At 47.6% G+C, this 24980-nt stretch overlaps 1 protein-coding gene and 1 long non-coding RNA gene across 5 annotated transcripts in view; one reads left to right on the plus strand and one right to left on the minus strand.

The window, feature by feature from the left end:
* The window catches only part of ASAP1 (ArfGAP with SH3 domain, ankyrin repeat and PH domain 1), a 310121-nt gene that overhangs the window by 221306 nt on the left and 63835 nt on the right, over positions 1-24980 (minus strand). The gene's annotated exons all lie outside the window — the stretch shown is intronic.
* LOC115279301 lies at positions 19793-21425 on the plus strand. Its single transcript, XR_003903350.1, has 2 exons — positions 19793-21087; positions 21180-21425. It is a non-coding gene; the product is annotated as an uncharacterized LOC115279301 (long non-coding RNA).

Below are 24980 nucleotides of genomic sequence, written 5' to 3' on the forward strand. Positions count from 1 at the left end.
GGAACTAGAGAGGGGAAAGTATTATTGACCTTTCTGAAAACAATTCCTGTTGTACTCTGACAAGGCCTCGGCTCAAAATAAATAATTCTGTCTGAAGCAGTTCAGCAAATATTTACTGAGCGATTATGGCAAATCCTCATGCTAGGGACTATAAAGAATGTATAGAACACACAGTCGTTGCCAAGGCGAGTTTACAGTCTGGTAAGAGAGACAAGATGAACATATAAATAACTAATGAGCGGTAGGATGTGATAAGGACGGAAGAGATACAAAGATGGGCGCTGCAGAGAAGTGGGAAGAGGCCATCCCCAGGCCAGGCAGACAGAAAGCTTCAGAAAGATCGGGCTTCCTCATGACCTAGGCACGGGACGGCTTCCTTCCAGGCTTCGTGACACCATGGGCATTTGTGGAATCCATCTGGATGAGAAAGGCCAAGAGCAGAATGGGCAACAGGAAGGGAGAATGCACCTGCTGCTAAGGAGAGACCCCACCTCCAGGCACTAAGGACAACTACGCAAAGATGGAAGAGGACTCAGTGGCTCTTTAAGCACCGAGAGCCAACTGCTCTTCTTGAGGGCGAGGCAGGAGTACCAGGATTGTTCTAGTTCATCACCATGGGCCACGGGGTGCATCTCCCAATGCTGAAGCAGACAGAAACATAAAGATGACGCTATGGACACTTATTTAGAGATGTGGGCTGAGAAAGAGGAGTGGAAACTCTCGGTGTTTTTAAACACTGGTATAGAGAAGCAAGACAGAATATACAAATAAGCCTTTAGAAGCTGTAACCAATACCAAGAGACACGGGAAGAGGCAGTATTCAATTGTCCTGACTCTCCCAGATAAATACATGTCTTCTAAGGCACAGGTTTCTACTTGTTAGTCCCTGTTCTACTGGATAAGGAAGTGAACACCATTCCAATGCCATCTGTAGCAGAAATGAGATTATGAGAGTCCCACCTCATTTAAAAAGCCACGTTTGACCCCTCTGACTTTCCTATGCTGTCCACATGCCCCACTCCCCATCTCCCGTCAGAATACCTCCCTCCCTTGCCTATGTTCCCACAGCCCGCTGCAGACACCACTGTGAACAAGTCCTCACACTATGCCAGGGTTAGGCAGACGCGTGGATGTAAAACACCTAGTGTGAAGCCAGTGCTCTACAACCGCGCAGTGAACTCAAGGTTATCTCCCCTCTGGTCTGTGGAATCCTTTAGGGATGTGCCCATCTTCAGATCCCACAGCTTAACAGAGCAGCAGGCACAAAACAACTTAATCTGGATAAACAAAGACCCAGAAACACAGAGGAATCAATAGGCAGAGCTTCTCCGGTCTTGCCCAGGGCTCCCTGAGCCGGCTGTAACTTCCAGCTCCACACCCTTCATTCCGCCAGGAGCCATCCCTCTTCTGCCTTGCCCACTCTGTTAGAGCCAAGTAAGTAAACCCTCAGGGTCAATCCACAAGTCAGCAGAAGCCGACTTTCTGTGAAGGGCTGGCAGTGTTATCAGGAAGATCAGGCCAGTTTGGGTGGGGCCTGCCAGGTCCTGCAGAGAGTCTCACTCACTTCTCTGCAGACTGTTCACTTCTCCTGTGCTTACAGAAATAAGAGACTGGCTTCTCTTTTTCCAGAATGAGATCAGAAAGTAAGCACTAGGGATCAGCAAACCCTGATCTGGGAGTGGCTGAGAGACTCTGGTCTGCCCTGGGAACAGGTAAAAGTTAAAAAAGTTGAATGCCATACTTAACTTGAAAGAGCTGAAAAAATTCTTTTTTTAATGTTTTTTAATTTATTTTTGAGAGAGAGAGAGAGAGAGAGAGAGAGAGAGAGAAAAAGAGAGACAGACAGAGTATGAGCAGGGAAGGGGCAGAGAGAGAGACACACACACAGAATCCAAAGCAGGCTCTGAGCTGTCAGCACAGAGCTCGACACGGGACTCGAACTCGTGAATCGTGAGATGATGACCCAAGTGTAAGTTGGACGCTTAACCAACTGAGCCACCCAGGAGCCCAGAAAAGAAATTCTTTAAAACTCTAGTGAAAAGGCTTCAAAATCTGACCCCTTGTTCTACAGGAGAGGACATGGAGAAATGGATGCACAGGAAGATGCGGTGACTTGGGGAAACTGCTTAGAAGGAGCAAGGACATCAGACAGCAGGAGCTGACTGCACACGCCCTCAATGACTCAGATGGGCTCAAGGAGAAGTAACGATTTCCTACTTAGCTCTACATCAATATAGGAAGCATAATTCATACCATCAGTTAAAACGGAGGTCTCTGATTTTATGGATGAACAGGGCTATGAACTTTCATTGGAACTTAAAACTTCACCTTTTATCTAGCTGCTAAAAATTCTAGTAACAAACAGCCACATGGCCCACATGCTAACCACTGCGTTTCTAAAGCATTGCTTTGAGAAACGAATCGCTTCTGGTTAGTGACAACTTGCTTCCTTAGCTAGAGGCAGCAGGACGTGGGCCTAAAGTGCAAGAAGCAGACGAGGCCTCCTCCAGACAGGCAGCTCTGCAAAGAGAAGGTGAGGGAGCCCGTCAAACAGGGCCTGACAGTGGAGACCACAAACCTCCCGAGGCCCAGCCCAGCCGCCTAGCCCGGCAGCCCCCAGGCGCCTCCAGAGGGGTGTGTCTTTCCCTGACCCGGGCACTCTCACTGCCCCAGGGCCCGGAATTTCACTGACATTCCGGGGTGGGAGGAAGCCAGGGGAGAACAGCAGGAGTGGATGTTAACGGGTGGGCTTTCAACCTTTTCCTTTTCTGAAAACTCAGACAAGTTTACATGGAGCTCTTTCTTGGGACCAAATTTTAACTGGGAGGAGAATCTGACATATCAGAGAGCTCTTTCCAAGTATTCCAAAAGCAAATCAAAAGTCTCAACACTGGCTCAGATAATGCAGATTTCCAGTCCTGAGGCCAACTTCCAACAGTGCACAGTGACTACGCTGCTCTGGGCTTGCCTTGTGTGAACCTGGGGACCCACACCTCAAGCATCCTTGTGGAAAGAAAGCCATGTTGTGCCATCTGTCACATCCTGCTCTCCCTATGAGCATACTAAGAGATACTGGTTCCTAAACTATGTGCTCCATAAGGTCACTCACAGCTGTCTGCCTGACCCTTTGTTGACGAGCTGTGTGGAACGAGGCGTTCTGGGCAGAGATGAAAGCAAAGATGAAAGCCTAGTTTCTCCAAGCGGCCACACATAAGTAACTACTCCGTTACAGAACATGAAGCACAATGAAGTGTCATAACCACCGAGATGCCAAGTGCCCTACACAAGTGGGGAGTGACACTCATTCTTTGCCAGCACTGTCTCACCCACTCTTAGCAAAACTGCTGTAGAGACAGCTCTTTGACCCTCATATTGTACATGAGGAAACTGAGGCTCAGAGAGACTGAAGGGACTCCAAATCATACTGTCAGTAACGGGCCAGACTGCCAGTTCCCGAGCACCATCTTTGCCACAAGCCACGCCACGCTGTACGCCTGACACGGGATCTTCTCACTCCCTCTTCCCAGCACTCCTTTCGGGAAAGCACTACTCTTTTTTTTTTTATTTTTTTAATGCTTTATTTATTTTTGAGAGAGAGAGCATGAGCAGGGGAGGATCAGAGAGAAAGGGAAACATAGAATCTGAAGCAGGCTCCAGGCTCTGAGCTAGCTGTCAGCACAGAGCCCAACGTGGGGCTCGAACCCACGAACCGTGAGATCATGACCTGAGCTGAAGCCAGATGCTCGACCGACTGAGCCACTCAGGCGCCCCGAGAAAGCACTACTCTTATCCTCAACTCACAACTGATGACATGGACACAGTTAAGATCATCTGCACAGCAGAGCTGGGATAGGAACCTGGGTCTTCTGGACTCCACAGCATGTGCCCTAAATCACCACCTCTACTTCTAGGTGGTGCATCAGAGAAGGCTTGCAGAGGTGGTGGCCTGTAATTGGTGCAGAGCCCCACCGCTGACCTACCGGACCACGTCCTTTGCTACACTGGGGACCGAGGAAAGAGAAAACCCCAACATACTAATGCAGGACACAGTCTGCAATCAAGCCTGCTTCGAAGGCCAACTGTCAGGATTACTGGATACTACCTTTGTGCCTGCCTGCAAAGCCTGGGAATTCTACTTCATTCTTTTATAAACAGTCAGCATTGCACTAGGATCCCCAATTTAAGTGCAAAGCAGCTTAAGAGCCTCCAGCTACTTTCCACCTCAAATAAAATACAGGTTTCGATACAAACCATGAGCACAGACCAGACGATGTACGTGAAAGGCAGTCAGTGGGTGCAACACTGCTGAGCCCCTGTTGCAAGAACTTTCATTTCCATCTGCCCCAGAAGTCGGTTGAACAGCCTACTCACCACTAATCAAACTGAGTTAACATTTGGAGGCCAGCAAAGGAGGAGAAAACACCAGAACTAACAACTCAGTGTGTGTTCGAAACTCAAACAATTTAGGATAGGCACATGGCAAGTGTGCAGAAACAGATTACTACGAGAATCCCGACATTTAAAAGCAAAGCATGAACCTGGTGCGTCTCTCCACAGCACGCTCCCTAGCCTTGGGACCTGAAAACAATCCCATGGATTCAGAGATGGAGAGTGGCCTATTTCTTCAAGATCGCTTCCTTTCCCAAGTCATCTGGACTTGAGCCTGCTAGTGGTGGGTACAACAGACCCCGGCTGCCCTACCTCAGCCTCCACATCGGGGTACCAGGATTCTGATGGGAAACAAATGGATGGATACCTATGGCTCATCACACGTGCCCTCTCTCCTCCATCACAACTGCTGCTGCTGCTGTCCCTGAACAGCCGTGAACCTCACACTGGAGCGGTAGTGAGGCTCGCGCTTGGTCTCCCTCAGTGGCTCCGGGAGCATCTCACAGCACAGGCTGTAGCCCTAAGTACAGTTCAAGCGTCCATGCTGCCTGACTATAAATATATGACTCCCAGTGGCTCTACTGACCTGGTGAAAGAGGTCCAGCAGGAACATTCCCTGTAACAAAGGAAGTAACTTAGAAGTCCAATAGCAATGGGGGTGCCTGGCTGGCTCAGTTGGTGGAGCGTGTGATTCTTGATCTTGGGGTTTTGAGTTTGAGCCTCATGGTGGGTGTTGAGACTATGTAAAAAAAATATCTTAAGAAAAAATCCAACAGCAATTGAATAGTTGCTAAATTAAGGTACATCCACATAACACGATACTATGCAGTCAGTAAAAAGTTGTTTAGAAATGTTCAGAATAAGCAAATCTGCAGAGACAAAATAAATATAGGCCAGTGGAGGGATAGGGGGTCGGGGGAAAGGGGGATTGGAAGAAAACCGGGGAGTGGTGCTCATGGGTATAGCTCTTTTGGGCTGTTCTGAAATTATACATCTGTCAGTATACTAAAAACCACTGCTCTGTCTCCTTTAAATGGATGAAGTGTGTTGTATGAATAGGTCAATAAAGCTCTCATAAAAAAATGAGGGTTTGGGAGACTAACGACATAGAGAAATGTTCAATATAATGTTATCGGGAAATGGCAGGTTTTAAGACATATTATTTAGTAGGAATCCACTGTACAACTCTCTCTCTCTCTCTCGGTTTACTGCTTCTATTTCTACCACCACTGCTGCAGCTGGTGAGCATTCGCTGAGCACCTGCACGGTGTGCCAGCTGCTGTGGGAAGCTAAGAACCGGGGCACGCGCTGCCCATCTACGGTCACAGCGATCCTCGGAGGCTCATGCCGCTGCAGAGAAGGAATGGGCCATGCAGGAGGGGAACAGAAAGGCCCGTGATGGAGTCCATATGCTTGGTGCGTGGGGTCCAGCAGACATTCAAAATCAGGACCGCCGGAACAGCACCTGTGCTCTCAGCCATGGTCCCATAGAACACGGTGGCTGGCAGTGTGGTGAAAGCCCAGGTGACTTACCTTCTGTCATCTTGGTTGCAACAAACCTGTGTTACTTTTTAGAATAAGTAAGGAGGAAGAACTATTTGTCATTTTGCCAAATAAAAGCAAGAAGTTCTGAGCATGGGCCTTCGTGGTAGGCCCAGGGCACAAGTAACACCTTGAACACAACACTGCACCGAACTATTTCCAAGAGGGAGATGAGCAGTGAGGCAAAACGCTGTAAAAACCAAATTAATTAGTCATGGCTCAGCAGAGATGCTTACAGTTGGACGAGGCAAGGCCTCCTAGGCTAGCTGGAAATTTAGGCCAATACTTTCCTTTGACCAGACTTCTCATAGTCGGACACGGCATCTGCTTAACTTGTCCCTGTGGGGCCTTTGCTGCTCACTGGGGCACCTCACTTCAGTTCAGACCCGGAGCTGAGTGCCCCTTCCTCACAGTGAACTCTCTAACAGGGCGTGTGAGCTCCCCAACTATCCCGAGGCTGGCACCGTCGACTGCCAGCGTCCCTGCTTCTTTCTTCTCTGGGGGACAGCACCTCCCTGGGCCACTTCTACAAAGCGACGTCCTGCTCCATCCCGTGCTGGTCTCCATGACTCAGCTCCCTTCACTTAAGACTGCGAACCCGCACGGCCACTACACCAAGTGCAGAGCGAGGGCCCAGGACTGGGCAGATTCACTCCACTTCCAAGGGGCTACCGTCTAAGAGCCCTCCGAAGTCAGCGGGTCTAAATCTGTCATCCTACAGACATAGAAAGTGGCCGGGTGGGTGGCCGCGCAACTCCTTCCAGTTCCACAGTGACACTGATCTGCTGACTCCAATCTTCCAAGCAAATACGTTACTCGCTCTAGCTAACCAGAAAACTCAAGGGGCTTTCAAACTTTAGAAGGTTAGGAGTCCTTTCCATTTTAAGAAAAAAGAGAAGAAACAAGGCCTAAATAAAGTCACACAAATGTGTTGATTCTTCCAGTAATCCCTTCCGACCATCGATGATAATGCCACACTTCTCCGTGGGGGTGGCTGCAGATGGTGCGTCCCTTCCTAAGTTCTCCTTGGAGGAAATCCCCGTGGCTTAGTGACGGGTCTTATTTATTAATCAACTGGAGCAACACAGCTCTGGTTTGTCAAATAATTTCCAAGTCAACACACCCGGCAGCCCTAAATCACCACTGCTCTCCTGTCCTGCCCCCAGAGGGAGGGATGTTTGATGTTACAGCAAGTGCCCTAGCTTTCAGGGAGAGATGGCTGCAATCTAATTCCATAATTTGTCAAATAGGACATTTTCATTGCAGCTGGACCCAGCTGGAAATGAATCTCTCCCACATACATCCCAACAAAACATAAAACATAAAAGGCATTTAAAAGAGAAAGACAGAGACAGAGAGATAGAGTGATTGATTGCTTCATCAAATCAAACTGAATAGGCATGAAATGAAGCCAATACCAGTGCCAAGGGGATGCTGACCCCCACCACCCATCTAATAATGGGAGTCTCCACACCACCCTGTATTTGCCCACCTCGGGCCTTTGCTCCAAGGTATCTTCCGTCTGGAATGTTCTGCTCATCTCTCCTTCATGGTGTAGGTCAGAGAGAACCTTCTAACATCCCTGCAAGTGGAACTAGCTGTGTGCTCCAAGTGGAACGAGCACGTTACCGCAGCGCGGACCACAGTCTGGGCTGTGTTACAGTGCGCTCACTCTGCACCCGCCCCGGTCCCCGTTCACCCGTGAACACCGCTGGAGTGAACACCACTGCCACCTTCTCCCCAGCTCCTACCGCAGACCAGGCACACAGGAGGTGCTCGAACAATGTCAGAATCAAATAAAATGCACTGAGGGGCGCCTGGGTGGCTCAGTTGGTTAAGCCTCCAACTTCGGCCCAGGTCAGATCTCACGTTTGTGGGTTCAAGCCCCGCATCAGGCTCTGTGCTGACAGCTAGCTCAGAGCCTGGAGCCTGTTTCAGATTCTGTGTCTCCCTCTCTCTGACTCTCCCCCTCTCATGCTCTGTCTCTTCTGTATCAAAAATAAATAAAAAACATTAAAAAAAATAAAAAATTAAAAAAAAAAAACAAATAAAATGCACTGAGTATGGTGTGAGGCCTTCCTGAGCATCTAAGATTTATACTGCCAAAACGAAACTGTCCTGTGGGCAGGCTTTCTGATGGATCACTGTTTCCATTCCCACATTAATTGTGCATATATGTCTGTAAGAGGGAGGGCACAGGGCTCCGTCAAATAAATCCATGGTTTCTTTGTTGTCACCTCTGGGAATTCTGTCTTTATGTCTATCCATTCTGAGCCTTAAAAGTACCCCAGATTGAGGAGTATACGTGAAACCATTAAGAATAATACGTTGCATCCAATTTTCTACAGTCTATTGGGAAGGAGGTGCTCCTGAAGGGCAAACAAACCTACTTCCACTTGGACCTTCACATTTCTCCTCAGCAGCAGCCCAAAATTATCTTTGGCATCAGAAAGATTGGGGTTCAAAACTCGCCTCTGCCATTTTTTTTAGCCATGACCTTGGCCAGACAAGTCTCACCGATGCTCACTTTCCCTAGCTGCAAGACGAGGGAGACAGGACTTCCCAGCAGCTGATGTAAAAGACAGACAAACATAAAGGAGCCAGAACCCAGTGGGCACACATGCACTGGCAGCCAACCGGAACTGTTAGCGTGGGGGGCTCCAGGTTAGGGAGGAGCAGAGGGATGTTTCAGTTAAGGCAGAGAGGAGGGCTGCGGCTGCTTACAGGGAGAGGGCAAGGAAGGTCCCTGTCCCCACCTGGACCACATCTAGAAGGTCAGCTGACACTGCAACATCATCTTGTGCTTAGATCCACCATGACAAAGTGCCAACCCCAGAGCAAGGACTCCAGGGAGGCAGCCTGTGGAGAGGAAGGGACGGTGGCTCTGAGCATTCCTTACTGTGTCAACTTGGCTCAGTTCACTTCACGTCCCTGGGCACCGGCTGAGGAAGACGAGCCCGGATGGTAAGCAAAACGGACTCACACAGGTCACATTCAAAGCCACCCAATGACTCCCACACTCAAACTGCCAGGAGCCACCTTGACGAGAACTTACACTGACGCTTGCCAACGTGGCAGGTAAGCCCACAGACTGCTCCAGCCTTACTTCCGGCCTTTCTTAGGGAGAGGAGTTATTTAGTTCTGAGCCTATTTCTTCACTTGTAAAAGGAAATAGCATGCCCAGCCACATCAAGTAATTTACAAGGAAGGTATGCGATAAACACACAAACAGTTTAGCAGTGACTGGTATCCAGTCAAAAGGTTCCAAGCCCTCAGAATTGTGTAAGTAATCATTATTATCAACAAGATGAGGCACAAGCCGAGCATTTTATTCTTTTTCCAAGCAAACCTTTTAAAAAACACACACGCCCACAATCCAATACATGACACATCCAGGCGCGTGTGCACACACATGTTATGCACATCAAGTGCCAGGAAGGAAAGGATCAGAACCTACGAAAGCCAGAAAGGGAGAAGACTGAGGTCTGGGTTTGCTTTCTCAGAACCACCAATTCCACACAGTGGGACAGGTTACATTACACCCTAGGGTTCACACAGAGAACACGAGATGCTGCTATGGCTACTATTTCAAATCCAAGAGGAAAAGCCTCCCTCTGAGGCTTCTCTGTTTACTGCATGTGGGGTCACAGAGTAAAACTTTCAGAAGAAAATCAGGAATATTTTGTTCAACTGGGATGAGACAACCGGACTTGTGAGGGCTTCCCGAGAAACCTCTTGCTTCGGCTCCATACCGGACGTCACGGTCCCTGCAGACACGACTTGCACCAAGGCAGGTCTGCACCCGCAGCACCACGGGCAGTGTGTATAATGAGGCACTCTGGCTCCCCGGCTCCTGCTGAGAAAGCAACCCCACGTCTGCCCAAAAACCCCTCCCTGCCACCTGCACTTTTTGAATATTCAATCCCATTTCAAACGAAATAACCACTTTTATGTTAGCTTCTGTGATTGTGGCATGGTACTTCAGTTTCTGTTACTGCTATTTGTACTCTGCCACATACAAAATAATACAAAGAACAACTAATTTTGCTCCAACAATTAAAAAAACTTTGTAATTCCAAAGCCAAAATGGAATTCAACATCAACAGCAATGTGTTTGGAAGTATTCCAGAATGCAAAAAGAACTTTTCTTTTTCTTATTAAAAAACAAAACAAAACAGTTTTTCCTTCTAACTGGCTGAGAGTAGAATAAAAAGCCCTTTCTCTAGTTATCCCACTCTAATTTTTTTAAATGTTTATTTATTTTTGAAAGAGAGGGAGCAATCAGGGAGGAGCAGAGAGAGAGAGAGAGAGAGAATCCCAAGCAGGCTCTGTGCTAGCAGCACAGAGCCCGACGTGTGGCTCAAACTCTGAAACCATGAGATCATGACCTTAGACAATATCAAGAGTCAGATGTTTAACCGATTAAGCCACATAGGCACCCCAACTTACTTTCTACTTCCTTTTATTTTAAATTTTTTTTAGTGTTTATTTTATTTTTGACGGGGAGGGCAGAGAGAGGGAGATACAGAATCTGAAACAGGCTCCAGGCTCCGAGCTGGCAGCAGCACAGAGCCCGACGTGGGGCTCTCACTCATGAGCCATGAGATTATGAACTGAGCCGAAGTGGGACACCCAAGTGACTGAGCCACCGGGTGCCTTGACTTTCTACTTCCTTTATCACTTTTTCCAAGTGAAAGGATGATCTCTGTTAATATCCCCATTTGGAAAGAGAAGCCCATTAACATGCCAATGACTATAACTTCAAGGCGCAAGCAAGCATGGCAGGTACAATTTTCATTTCACTTTTATAACAAATACTTTAAAAGACAGTTTTATATAAAGATCTAAGAAATCTGTAGGGGTTAGAGAGAAATGTTTTTTAAAAAAGAAAAATAATAAAGTCATGAGTTACCAAAAAAAAAATGAATTCACATTACAGAAAGACCTAGCAATAACAACATTCACAAAGACTCTACTACAAAATGGTTCAATCTTTCATTCTAAACTTTTGGTTGGAGGCCAAACCATGTTGTGCTCTGTTTGGCCAAATGGCTCTCAAAGCTCAAGGGGAAATGAAATGACATTATGCCTCCACTTTAGGATCTTCTCCTGCCCATCCTCACTCCCTACTACTCTACCCCTTCCAAGCTGGCTGGATTACCTAAAAGATTATTCTGCAAAAAGTTCTACACAAAACGCTAACTGAGCATAGTTAATGGTGCAATTATATGTGGTTTTCACATTCTTCTTTAATTTCTGTAGCAAACAGGGACAGCTATAAAAAAAAAAGTTAAAAGTCATGGAAGGGCATTTCCCATCCTAGAGCAGAAAGGTTTACATCCACCGAAATGAACTACTGGGTGTGGTTACTCATTTGGCAATACTTCTGGAAGGCCCTTTATGCGATGGGCGCGGTGTTGTCCCAAAGAAGCTGAGACTCTAGGAGTGTGCATGGCCATGAGCAACCTGTGGGCAGCACAAGTTGAAGTCTTGTGTGCACAAGGGTGAGGAAGAGAAAACAACAGTTGGGAAGTCTCTTCTGGATGATGGCATTCGAGCTCATCCGGAAAGACGAACAGGTGCTCACCCGGTACAAAGGCGAGGGGATAGGAAACAGCAAGCTTTCGAGTTGCTTCTGCTTCTTCAGGCAGCGGGAAAGGAGGGCAGAAAGGAGCCCTCTGCTAAGGAGAATGCACGTTACCCCACGAACACGGAGAGCTACTGAGGCCCACACATAAAGAATTACACCTGCATTTCCAGGTAACAAAACCTGGGTGTATCAAGCACGCTTCTTGGGTAATGGAAAAAGACGAGCACGTGATGAAATGCTATCACAGAGCTCCAGCACCGCATTCATTTACAAACCCCAGCCTCCCCAAAGGTCTGCCTGCACTCTACTCAGATTCAGCAAGAGTTCAGGGCACAACATACACGGTCTGCTTTTCACTTTTAAACGAGAGCACAAGTCACCAAATTTGAACAGAACTTCATGCCGTCAGACAAACTGCTCTGACAGAGGCTTACAAATTACTTCTAGCTATGGCATGTGACCAAGATAAACTTTCATTCAACAATTCAGGGCAGACAGAACACGAAATGAATGAAAGACCTATTATATTTCATGTGTACAGGGACTGCCTGCTGCATACCCACTCCTGACAGCCCCGGACCACATCACAGAGTACTTTCCATTCTACAGCATCCAAAAAATCTCTTCGGACTCTGGAAAAACTGGGCATCTCTCTCAAATACCAACAGCTCTCCATTTACTGATATAAAACAGCAACATGATTAGGAACAGTCACCTTGCTGACAAAGTACCTCTGTCACTAATAAGTCATCCCTTCAGATTATCCAAGTATGTATGAGATGTTCACACTTTCCTTTCAGAATATCAAGCCTCTCTCCTTTCCTTCACTAGCTTCCTGCGCTCACTCTCATTCCCAAAATTCTTGGTCACTGCTCTGTCGCTGACACAAAAAGCATAAAGAGGGCAGATTTATTCTCTCCTACCCTCAGACTGAACGGGGGACCAAGGAGCCAAAGCATACCCCCGGCTCCCTCTCCTACCGTGAGCATGATCTGCCTCACACTGGATCTCAGGCTGGTTCCCTTCCTTTTCATTTGGAGACCATGACCGTCTTCACACCAGGAGGACATGAAACAGACACCTGTCATGAAGCAGACCCTCCCCCAGGCATTCCCAAGAGTAACTCATTTCATCCTCACTATCACACAACAGGGTCCATGTAGAAGCCCTATTTTACAGATAAAGAAACTAAGGCTCAAAGAAACTGAGGCACAGGGAAGCATAGCAACCGACAAACCGTGAGACACACAGCCCAGGTCCAAATCCAGGTGCATTAGACTCCAACCATGGCTGGTCACGCCCCCTTCTACCAACACCTGACAAAGCAGAAGACAGAGGTGTCCTATTCACGTACAGCGCATGTGGACATACTGTGATCTAGAGCCAGAAGCCCAGTGTCTGGAGAGTATACACCACTCAAATGGGAACAGACACAGCAAGAGCCGGGTAGTGGGTTCTGTGCCCCACTGGGTGGACGAAGGGGGTCCAGCAGCTCCTGCCGCCAGGGATGTGATCGCCATCCTAGGCAACGAGGGACACTGGGCACTCTGGCCAGGGAGAGACACAGGTCCCAGGTCAGCGGGGAACCCCAGCTCATGAGAGAGCCCTGTGAACACACCATGACTAATTACTCACAAGTATGACCCCAAATAAGAGGTCATTAAAATTGTTAGGGAAATATTTCTTTTACAGTGCTGCCCAGTTGGTCTCATTCCATGATTTGCAATAAGTTTTCAGGATGTTAAGAGTACGTGCAAACTCTGGGCACTTTAATGATTATGAAGCTTTCTGAGACAGATATGGGGAAGGGGAGCACAGAACAGGGACCAGCCGCATGCAACGGAAACTACTCGACTTCACATGCCTTCCAATTGCTGCCCACCAGGCATGGACACCTGGGATTAAAATACTGCACAAAGAAGCCTCAGAAGCAACCCTCTAGAAACAATCATGCCTCCCACCTGTACGACCCAAGAGAAACGTTTGTTGAAAGAACAGAATGATCAATCAATCCAAGGCAGTGATTCTTGTCTCATACAAAACAATCACGAGTGTCTGCGCGGTGGCGTGTGTGTGTGTGTGTGTGTGTGAGCACGCATGCACACCACACACCTAAAAACCATCTGTTTGCATCCTTGCTATTCACAGTGTGGTCTGTGGACCAGCAAGCAGCACTTGAGGCTGTGAGGAATGCAGAATACTGGGCCCCAGCCCAAACCTACTAAATGAGAAGAAGCCATTGAACAAACTCCCCAGGTGATCTGTGTGCACATTAAAGTCTGAGACCAACGCAAAGCAAGCTGGATGAAGACAAAGTAAAGCAGCCCATCTGGGATGAATGTCTCCTACGCACCAGATACGGCATTTAAGAGAAACAATAGTGAGGCAGGATGGATGATGTCAGCATCTTTCATGTGATGCAACCAAAGGATTCAGGAAACCTGCAATAACAGCTCCGTGATCTGGGCGGAGCATGGTGAGGCCAAGCGAGGGCTAACAACTTTCTGACGGTCCTCACTGCGGTATTCGTTATCAGACCAAAAAGTACGTATCTCCATCCCCAGTAAAAGATGCTAGAGTGTCAGAAAGGGAAATTTTACCCTACGAACCGGATGTTTCTCAGCTGGAATAATGTTAAACCCCAAATGAAGCCACTGGTAGACACTGAAAAGGAACGACTTCTCCATCCGGCAGCTCCAGTTAGAGGCTCGCAGTGAGAAAGCAGCTGGGGGGCTTCAGCCAAGACCAAAGTTCTAGTAGATGCAGCTGCTGGGCTAACGTAGGACAGTGTGCCACTGGCGTGGGCCCGGCAACAGGGACAAAAGGATCCCTTCCCAGCCAGGCTGCTTGCTTCTGTTGGCCAAACCAGCCTTCAAGAAAATATCAATAATTAAGTAGCACTCAACTAAAATTAATAATGCAATAAATGGACTGTGATGGGGGAGCTCCCCTCTAACTGCAAAGGGCTTCACAAATGCCTGGTGGGAAGCTTGAAAAATGTTATCAGAGATGCTGGGTTGTTTTTTTTTAACAGCCAATGCAAACACAAAACGCACAGCATATCTGTTAATCAAAGTACACAATTTGGCACCAGAATAAGAAAAGTCCATAATGCTTCTAATATGAAATCACCCAACTCTTAAAAACAAACAAACCTGCAAAGAAAAACAGTTAATATTCTTCCAGAAAAGTCAACCACATAGGAGCCACTAGCAACTAACATAAGGCAGTAAACCAGCTCTGGGGAAATGACTCAGGGGTCAGAGCCTTCCCCACACCCGAGCAGGCCCTCCCTGCCCTGGGTGGAGCGCATCACAGTGGCCGTCTGCTCTCCCTCCTGACTTTCAGCCCTGGGTAATGGAAAGAGAACAAAGCTTGGAGGTTAAGAGAAGAGGTTAAGGTCCAGCTCTACTACTCACACTAAAACTATGAGTCTGTACAGGTCACTACTCACACTGAAGCTATGAGTCTGCACAGGTTCTAGAATTTACTCATCAGTAACAATGATGACAACTGCACACAGTACAGCCAGGATGAGAAAGGAGAGAGTAAAGGAGACAGGGATAGAGACCCCCCTGCAACCGGCCCCCAGAAGTAGGAAAGAACTACATTCATGCAAAAATAGCCTCACGTACCCTTCTTACTTGAATCATCCAGAAACAAGGGCCACTAGAGACCCCTCCTTATGTCCTAGGTCTTCTCTTCAGGGTCAAGGTCTCCGCAAGGTGCCTAATCAGGTCAACTTCCTAGCATTAATGTGCTAATAAAAAAAGGTGAATGCTGGATGCAGGCCAGTGCTCTTAGGCATCATACATGCACATCATCCATTCACTCTGGATGTGTCATGGTCCATTTGTATGACTTGTGCTGGGCTAGGCGAACCTGCAGTAAGGGACTCAGGTAAACAGGAAACAAAAACACACATTGCAATGGGCACCCTCCTCAAACTGCTTGGAACTAACCCAAAACATGGTATATGCCAACCAGACCAGTGCTCAGGGCACACGTGTGAACAGAGCACTAACATGCACTAGTGCACAGTAACTAGACGGAGAATACATCCTAGTATTCTCCTTGAGAGGAGTTCTGAATGTAGCTGGGAGGCATACAGGGATAATTTCTCAGGGTAAAATGGTCAGAGCTCCATGGGGCACATCACGTTAACAACACACATCACTAAACTGTCTTTGCCAAGATGGGTGAGCTCACCACCTACAGGGGCCCTTATTCAGCTGAGTGAAGCATGCAAGTTTGGGGCCAGAGCAAAATTGCTCAGAACAAGAGCAGAGAGGTGGAGTCTTGTACCAGCAGTCTCCTTCTCTGAGGTCCCAGCTGCTGAAGAAATGTATCACTCTGAGGGGGCTCCCTGGTCTCAGGCTGACCCCGCCTGGACAAAGAGGCCATTGAATGACTTATCCAGTCATTCAACAAATATTCATCGAGCCACACACACTCTTTAAAAAGGCACTGAGTAACCAGTATATATAAAAAACCAACAAGACATGGTTATTCTGTACATTTTAGTCTGGTTTTTACCTAGACAAAGACAGGCCGGTAAATTAACAGCAAAAATGGAGGGTGCTGGGTGCCTTGATGGGTGCAGAGGGCACAGGGCTGAGTATCCAAGGCTTCATTCACCAAGAAGGATCATAAGCTGTCTGAGACAGAAGGGCTTTGTGGAGATCCTGAACCATTCTTTCTTATCAGATGGAGGCTGACACTTAACTCTGCTCTGTGGTCTACACCTCTAATGTGTCAAAAGAAGGAAGAATTTCACACCAGGAGAAGGTGGGGGGGAGGGATGGTCTCACAGCAAATCACTGACAGGAAGGAGGAAAAAGGAAAGAGGGTCTGTGGAAGAGCAGTTGGTGCCACTGAAATTCTACCCTGCAGACCACAATACAGTCACACAATACAAGAATTCTGAAGTTCTGGAGTTCTATAATAAAACTCACCAGAAAAACTGCAATGGCCAACATTTCATCTCATGGATGTATTGCTGAATTTCCAAAGAAAATTGCTAACTCCACAATTGCTAATTTATTTTCATTCTGGAAACAACCTATGCAAAACAGCTGCCAGAAGGGATCCAATTCTGCTACACCCTAGTCCTTTTGTTTTCAGGTTCTTTATGTGTTAACTGAAATTACATCTATCACAAAAAAGATACCATGCCTCAAGGAAGACAAGCAGAAGCTACAGCATTTACAGAAATAAAAGGTCCTCTGGGTATAAAGGAAAGAAAACAGGCTTGGTGGTCTAGACAAGACAAGTAAGTCGAGGTTACTGCCATGCCCACCAGGGTTCCCCTGCTTGGAGCAAACAGCCCTAATGCTCTATGCCCAGAGAGTGGGCATCTCAGACCAGGGCAGACACCTGATTCATGCAAGGCTCCTCCACTGGCTGGCCAGGGAACCACAGGGTGCCCAGTAGGGTGATGGTTCTCAAACTTTTGGGTCTCAGCACCCTTTTATATTCTTAAAAAAATGAAAAGATCCCAAAGAGGTTTGGTAGTCTTTTAAAGTAGGTTGTGTCTATTGATACTGGCTATCTCAAAAATTAAAAAAGAATTATTTTCCAAACTCAAAACACATTTAACTCGCTGTTGGAGGACGACACTGTCACACATCACATAGCCTCTAGACAGGATAAAATGAAAAAGGTATGTACATAATACTTAGTATTGTTATGGAAATCGTTTTGACGCCATTGACTCCCTGCAAAAGTTTTGAGACCACCACCGACCCCAAGCCATCCTTGGAGACCCTCTGTGATAGAGGCAAGGAAAAACAGCTGAACATTCAGACACGCTCACCCCAGAGCTCGTATCAGTAAATCAGGAAAGGCCTGGCCAAGCAACAGGAAACAACAGCACAGGTAAAAGGATGAAACTGATGCCAAAATATTTTACAAGATGTTCATGTGTTTTCCAAGCTAAATTACATTTACCAAGTTTGATTTAGCACCTACTTATGACAATGATCATATTAACTCCAAACGAATGGCATATGTCACAAACAGATTCTAGAAATATCAATTAGTAGAGGCACCTGGGTGGCTTAGCCAGTTAAGCATCCGACTCTCGACTGCAGCTCAGGTCATGATCTCACGGTTTGTGAATTCGAGCCCTGTGTCATGCTCTGTACTGACAGTGCAGAGCTGCTTGGGATGCTCTCCCTCTCTCTCTGCCTCTCCTCTGCTTGTGCACTTGCTCTCTCTCAAAATAAATAAACTTTAAAAAAGGTCAACTAGTTTAACTCCTATATTCAATATTTGGGTTTATTTCCTCTATCAACCATTTGCCTCTGATTCCTTGGTAATAATGCAACACACCACATTTTCAGAAATAAGTCTCCACGGTGTAACAAAAATGAATACACTTTGAAGAAAAACTCTGTTATGAATTCTAAATGCTAATTAAGCCTGCTAGTCCTCCCCAAATAATCTAATCCTAACATATCCACAATAATTAATAAAACAAAAAAAATGTTACTGCAATGGACCGAATATTGGCATCCTGCTTGCCCAAATTCATATGCTGAAACCCTGATCTCCCAGAGAGCTGGTGTTAGGAGGTGAGGCCACTGGGACATAATTATGTCAGGAGGGTGGAACCCTCATCAAAGGGATTAGTGCCATATAAAACGGGCTTCTAGAAATTCTTTGTCCCTTCCACCGTGCAAGGCCCTCACGAGACAGTGACCATAGTGGCTCCCTGACTTTTGGCTTCTGGCTTCCAGAACGATGAGAAACAAATTTCTGTTATGTATAAGCCACCCAGTCTACAGTGTCTTAGCAGCTTGAACTAAGACAGAACTATAGTCCTATCAGGAAATAAAAGCTGGGGCACCTGGCTGGCTCAGTCAGTTAGAGCATGTGACTCTTGATCTCTGGATCGTGAGTTTGAGCCCCACGCTGGGTGTGGAAAGTCTTAAAAAAAAAAAAAAGAAAGAAAGAAAGAAAAGCTGGGTGTGCATAGAGGTGATGAGTAGGCTGTCTCCTTCCATCCCACAAAAATTAAAGTACTAAAGGCTAGCAGAACTGTCCCACAGCTTCTCAAAGAGCTTTTGTAACCTTTTTTCTTGTATTAACCTTTTACCTTTCCCCTACTCCCAACCGGAAAACTTTTCCTTTAGCCAAAACATTCTGTCCTCTGTGAGAACAGTGGCCAGCCTTGCTGGCAGGACCCCTTGAGCCTATTAGCACATAAAGGGATGAGGCCAGCATCCCCATGGGGACGGCCTGAGCATTTGCAGCTGCCACTGCAGCACAATAGATGCACAACAGCCATTTCCATTCAGCCTCAACCATCCCTTCAATGTGTATTAGGCCCATTTGACAGATGAAGAAATAGGCCCAGCGGGAGGCAGTGGCTTGCCCTTGGTCGGAGGCACTGGGGGGTGGGGGTCAGGCTATCAAGGAGCTCATGATCTTTCACTGGCACCTGCTCACTTCCTCACAACAGCCCAGTACAAGTACTATAGCTGCGAAGAAAGCACACATTCACAGGAGATGCCAGTGGTGGCTCAGGCACAGAGACCTCAAGCATCTTGCCCAAAACAGCAGGCAGTAAGTGGCAGTGGCAGACATAGAACAGTACCAACCTTATATGGTGGTGGGGGGCTTTAAACAAGTGGATGCAGTTCAGTTAGAATGGTATGTGACACAGCAAGCACTTAATTAAAAAGTAGCTGCTCAGTTAAAGTACTCTGCGTACAGGAAAGGTCCACCCAACAGTAACCAGCAGCTGCAAAAGAAGATGCGCATGCAGCAGATGAGGAGCGGCCGTCCTCCAAGAACGTTACCCCAACAACCTGCAAACACCTTGGGTGCCCAGAGCCGCCCTGGCCAGCAGTCTGCAATACTCTAGCTGGTCCTGCACACACCTGCGTGGAACCGGTGTCGTCTCTGCTGCTGGGGCTGGCCTGCGGCTCCGACACATCACGGACCTCCTCCCCCCACATCGACAACCTCCCGCTGCTTGGGGCTGGGGGCTGGGTCCAGTACTGGGGCTGCTGGCCTGACAATCACACTCACAGGGTGGGGGTGGGGACACAACGCCCAAGAACTAAGGAGCTTGGGTCCCCCGCCCAAGGAGAGTGTGCGAGATGAATCCTCCAGTTCAAGGAATTCTAGGGAAGCTGAACAAATACAGAGCAACTCTTCATCATGGAGGCTTCTGAAGGGAAATATGGTCTTTGTCAAGGAAAAGGCCAGAAGCACTGGAGTCATCTCACCAGGAATCATTATTTAACCAGCAATCACCCCTCTGTGAGCTTTTTAAGCAAGCTAGCTTCTCTGAGCTACTGTATCTTCATTGCTACCTCACAAAGTAAGAGAACATACCCAGAAATTCTTTGTAGACTGTAAGGTGCCATACAAAGGTAAGATGCTGGGAACCCTCTCGGCTGTTAGAGACGGTGCTAAGGGAAAGACATGGACAAATAATTCAGGTTTTTGTGGAGAACAAGTTCTAAAAGCAGGCAAATTTACAAGAGATCTTGAGTAGAGCAAGGGGGCCACAGGGGACCTAACCACCTCCCGGAAGTGGGAGGAGCCAAGGTGAGGCGGGGCCATCATCACAAGGCTGAGCAGAAGGCAATTCCCTCCCACCGGTAGGCACTGTTCTGCATTAATTCCGAGGATTTTCTTAAATTGTTTTTCCTTCCTGACAAAACCATCTCAGAGTTCAAACACAAAACAAAATCAATTACTTAAAACTCAACACGATGATCAGTAAGCATTTAAATCAATAAAAGCACTAATTTAAAGAGATCTGACTGGTTCGTGCCCTGAAGGAGGCAGCGGCTACAAACTCCAGGCTGATGAGAAATCTCAATGATCTGGAAAATGAGGTGGTTGACCTCCTTGATCTCTACGGCTACTTGTGGCTCTAAAACCCCCAGATTACATGATTTCCCGTGAACTCTTACAACTCCTGAAATTCCTCCCAGCTCCCCTCCTGATGGGTCCTACAGACAATACTTTCTTCACACTCTCCTTATCCTCAGTTCTTCCCCACACAGAGCCAGGTTCACCTTGGTCTAAAATTAAAAATTTCAAGGCTCCCCCAGGACACGTGTGTGGCTGCGCACGCATTCATTCAAATAGGGCTGATTCTATGGGCTCCCAGGCTTTGGAAACTGACAAACAGATAAAAGAAAGTCCTGTTCTCAAGAGTAATGCAACAGGCTCGGATCCAGCATCTCAATACAGTGCGTCCTACGCGAAGAAAAGGCTGAGCAGAATGGCTGGAGAAGGGAGCGACCCCCAAACGATGAGCTGTTTTCCAGGCATCACACAGTCCTGAGAAAAAAATAAGTGGCTGTGAGGCAAGAGGGGGAACTTCCCAGGAAATGAAAAGCCACCCGGCCTTCCCTGAGAGGCAGAAGACAGAACCACATAGCAACTTGCCCTACAAGGGAGTCCAAGGAGATTAGGCCCTCGGGGAGAAACCACTGCTTCGGAAATAAACACAAATTAACTCACCCTGGGTAACAACTGATGCTGGGTATGGAGCAAATCTCTCTCTCTCCCTTCAGGGGAAAGGGCAGAAGCAGTATTAGGTAATTGATATTTTTGGTATTCATGTTCTTATATTCAACCCATAAGATATACATTTTTTTTTAAACAATGAATTTCAAATTTTTCGTTCCAGACCCACTTCTTTGAGAGAGCCTCAGGCAGTAGTGTGACACTGAGGGCCCAAGAGGCCTGGTCTGAACATGAACTCTACCACAGACTACGTGTGCCATCAGGGCATTAGGATCGTACCTAATTTCTCCCTATAAAATGGAGAAACTCATGCAAAGCTGCTTAAGGATTAGAAAGATTTACCTATAGAACTTAGCACAGTACTGGGCTCCAAAGAGAAGCTTAATAAATTGTGGCTACTGTAATATTATAATGGCTCCTGAGTGCTAAGGACAGCTCAGTCACCTCAATGGATGCTGAAACACTTCCAGAAGGCCTCACATAAAATACTAGGTTTCTTTGGGGAGGTGGGGCTGGGGAGGAGAAGGGGGCTATTTCAGAGTAGGGTTCTTTTGCTTTTGGGGTTTTTTAAAACCATTGTTTGCTTTAGTAATGCCACATGGTTGTGGAGGGGTGGTAAGAGATCATGCTAAGTCACCAAGTCAAGTGACATGATGCGTTATGGCAGGAAGTGAAATCGACACTAAGCTCTCAACTGACTGCTCCAGAGGAAAGCACGCCCACACCCATGGCACGCCTGGGTAGGCGCAGGCACCGGGAGGCCACCCCGCCTCCCACAGTGGGTAGATGGTGGAAGTGTCACCATGCACGCTCCTGTCCGTTACCCGTGCTTGCAAGAGTCAGGCTGGGCGAGGCGCCCACAGTGTCTAGCGCCACAGGCAGACTTGCCCAAGCAGCAGTGTGACAGCCTGGGCAACGAATGCAACCAGTGCAGGGAAGAGCCTGGCACCTCTCTGAGGCTCTGTTTCTACCATCTGTAGAACGGGGCCCCTAGAACCCACCTCCTGAGGCGGACACAAAGATTAAATTATGCAGAGTCTTTAAGTTGGCACTGTTTCTAAGGGTTCGCTGGACTCAGAAGTGGGGAGAGACAGCCAGCTACACTGCAAGGTGTGTCGGGTTCCCCAGCCTCACGACCTAAAGCCACCTCCCAACGGCCTCCCCACAATGCCCGAAAGCCCACCCTTCTGATGGGTCAGGGCATCAGGCACCTTAGGAGCACAAAGAGCTCTGGGAGGGGGAGCTGCTACAGCACCTTATCACATTAATGCCTTTAGGTGAATCGCCAGTGACGTTTTCTTCCAGGGAAGTTACCTAACAGCAGACTTTGTTAAGGAGGATATAGGTGCTCAGCCAGGGCGATCACGATGGGGTGGGGAGGAGAAAATCCTGGGACCCTGAGAGGAAGCAAGAAGCCTCAAATGGGCAGGAGGATGAAGAAAGGCACCAAGTGGGTAGGGACGAGGACACCAGTCATGGGAAGCCCCTGGGCCTCAGAAACAAACTCCAGTTTCCCCACTGGCCACACACCTGGGCCAAGTCACTGTATCCCGCTAGGCTCAATTTTCTCCTCTGAAAAAGTAAAGTGAATACTGTTGGCTTTCCTGCCGCTCTGAGGCTTCTCCAAGATGCCACATGTAAATTACTTGGCAGGGAACCCAGCATGTGAGTAGACAGACCTGCCTGACGCAGCCCACTCTATGACGAAATCCCACTGAAAAAAGGGACCCCGAAAGCCCCAGGAGGCAGAGGCCCCACACATTCCAAGCAAGCTCAGACTGAAGCCGGGCCCCTCTGAAACCTTCGGAACTGAGACAGCACCACCCAAGAAAACTTTGGTGGGTGAGTTCCCAGGTTAGCCCAGGAAAACCGCCTTACGAACTCGTAATGTATCAAATTCACATGACAAAGTGATGTGGCTCCCTAGCCAAGGGCCATCTCAAGGACATCTGACATACAACCTGGCTCGGAAAAACTACATGCCAGCTCTCAGAAGAGACAAGTTAACGGTGCTTTTGGCACCTTCTCCTCTTGAGTCTCCTTCCGTCAGGCTGCTCTCAAAGCCCTAACCCCAGAGCCCCATGAGGTTCGCCTCACTTCTAGAGGAGTCCCCTCCCCCTACTTCTCTCCCAAGTGCTATGTAGAAAACAATCCAACTGGCTCACAACCATGTGTGAATGATGTGGCCACAGTAGGTCTATAAAAGACACTTACTAGTCCACAAAAGGTTTCCAGCTGGAGAAAAGTTCCCTGGGGTTCATAAAGGGAAGTCACACTGTGGACAGGGCAAGGGAGACGGGAGACAAGCTGTCCATGGCTGGGCGACAGCCTGGTCAGGAGCAGTCCGCTCGTCTACCCATGCGCCCCCTTCCACGGTGAATGCTAGCTCCCTAGTCCCAAACCCATGAACTCACTTCCAGGGTAAGAGGGAATGTCGGCAGAGGCTGCGCAGGGTAGGGAGGTGGCCGAGACGGGGCTGGCGGGCGGGTAAGGCAGAGCTGCCCCCTTCCCTGGGACACTGAGATGACAGTGGCTCTCCGTCCTCCACTCCTCTAAGCAGACAGCCTGTGAACACCTACACCCATGCCGGCTAGCTCTCTCCACCACTCACAGTAACTTCTAGCACATCAACACGCAGATGAGGGCAACGGCACACCCGAAGCTCGACTGTTTCCTTCAGAGGAATCTTTAGGTCAAGCCCTCACTCGAAGCTGTCCCTGTGCGGAGAAAAGCTCCTTTCCAGACTGCCCAGGCTTAGGAGCGTAACATGACACAGACTGCCTTCCGTGGGGGATGTGGCGACGTGACAACTGTTTCAGAAACTTAAAACAGACCTGGCTTTGACCCAGTAATTCTACTTCTAGGACTCAGTCAACACCTGTGCAGATAACGACAGACACAAATATTCACTGCGGGTCCTCCTTGGGGCAACTACTGAGCCAACTGTTTAAAACACATCAACTCCTCATTGTGGGCAACATAAGGGAAGGAGGGAAGCAGCATTAATCCAATGGCAGGCCTTATCAAGTGTCACTGAAGACTTTTCAATGACACAGGAAAGTGCTCATGACGTGTTCAATGGAAATCAGCTGGATACAGCACTAAGGGACAGCACGTGCCACCTCTAGCTCATGGGATTACGGACGACTTTAAACTTGTATGCTTTCCCTGGTTCTCCATGAAGGGAACGCACTGCTTTTATTCTTCAGCATGATAAAACTATTAGCGACAATAATGTCAATGATAGATGGCGGTACATGTTAGAGGACACAAGAGAGATGCGATCAACCTTATCCAGACCAGGAACAACCCATGTCTTTAACAAAACACTGCAAGCAGGAAAAAAGAGGGGGTACTCACCGATGAAAAGAAATTTTAGGGGGGAGGGGGGGAAAAGAGGTGGTGGTGATGGAGGAGGGCACTTGAGGGGAAGAGCACTGGGTGTTGTATGGAAAACAATTTGACAATAAAATATTATGAAAAAAAAAAAGAAATTTTAAATATATATATACCAATTTCAACATATACATTTCATTTGGATATTGATTTGACCAAACTATTTAAAGGGGGGGAAAAGTCACTTTGAACACTAAATATTTAATGATCTTGAGAAAATTATCTTTTCTGCAGATGGGATAACGGTAATGTGGTTCTCCCCACTCCCCCCCCAACTCCTCACCTTTTAGGACACCTACAAATAAAACAGTATCTAGGACTAATTTACCACTTCAGGGGTGGGGGCAGAGATGAAGACACTGACCAAGAGCAGATCACGGTGAAGCGCATGACAGCTATGATGACAGCTGTGTGGAGGTTCACAGGGGCCTCCCTAGTTCTGTATAGGTGTAAAAGTAAAGAAACAAACCAACAAACTAAAACAGAAACAAAGTAAAAATCTACTTGAAGAACTGAGCTACTAAGGAAAAAAAAAAAAAAGGACCAAAAAAGACATATGTGTGTGTGT

This window comes from Suricata suricatta, chromosome 15 (genome assembly GCF_006229205.1).
Source record: "Suricata suricatta isolate VVHF042 chromosome 15, meerkat_22Aug2017_6uvM2_HiC, whole genome shotgun sequence".
In the NCBI taxonomy this organism is placed as follows: domain Eukaryota; kingdom Metazoa; phylum Chordata; class Mammalia; order Carnivora; family Herpestidae; genus Suricata; species Suricata suricatta.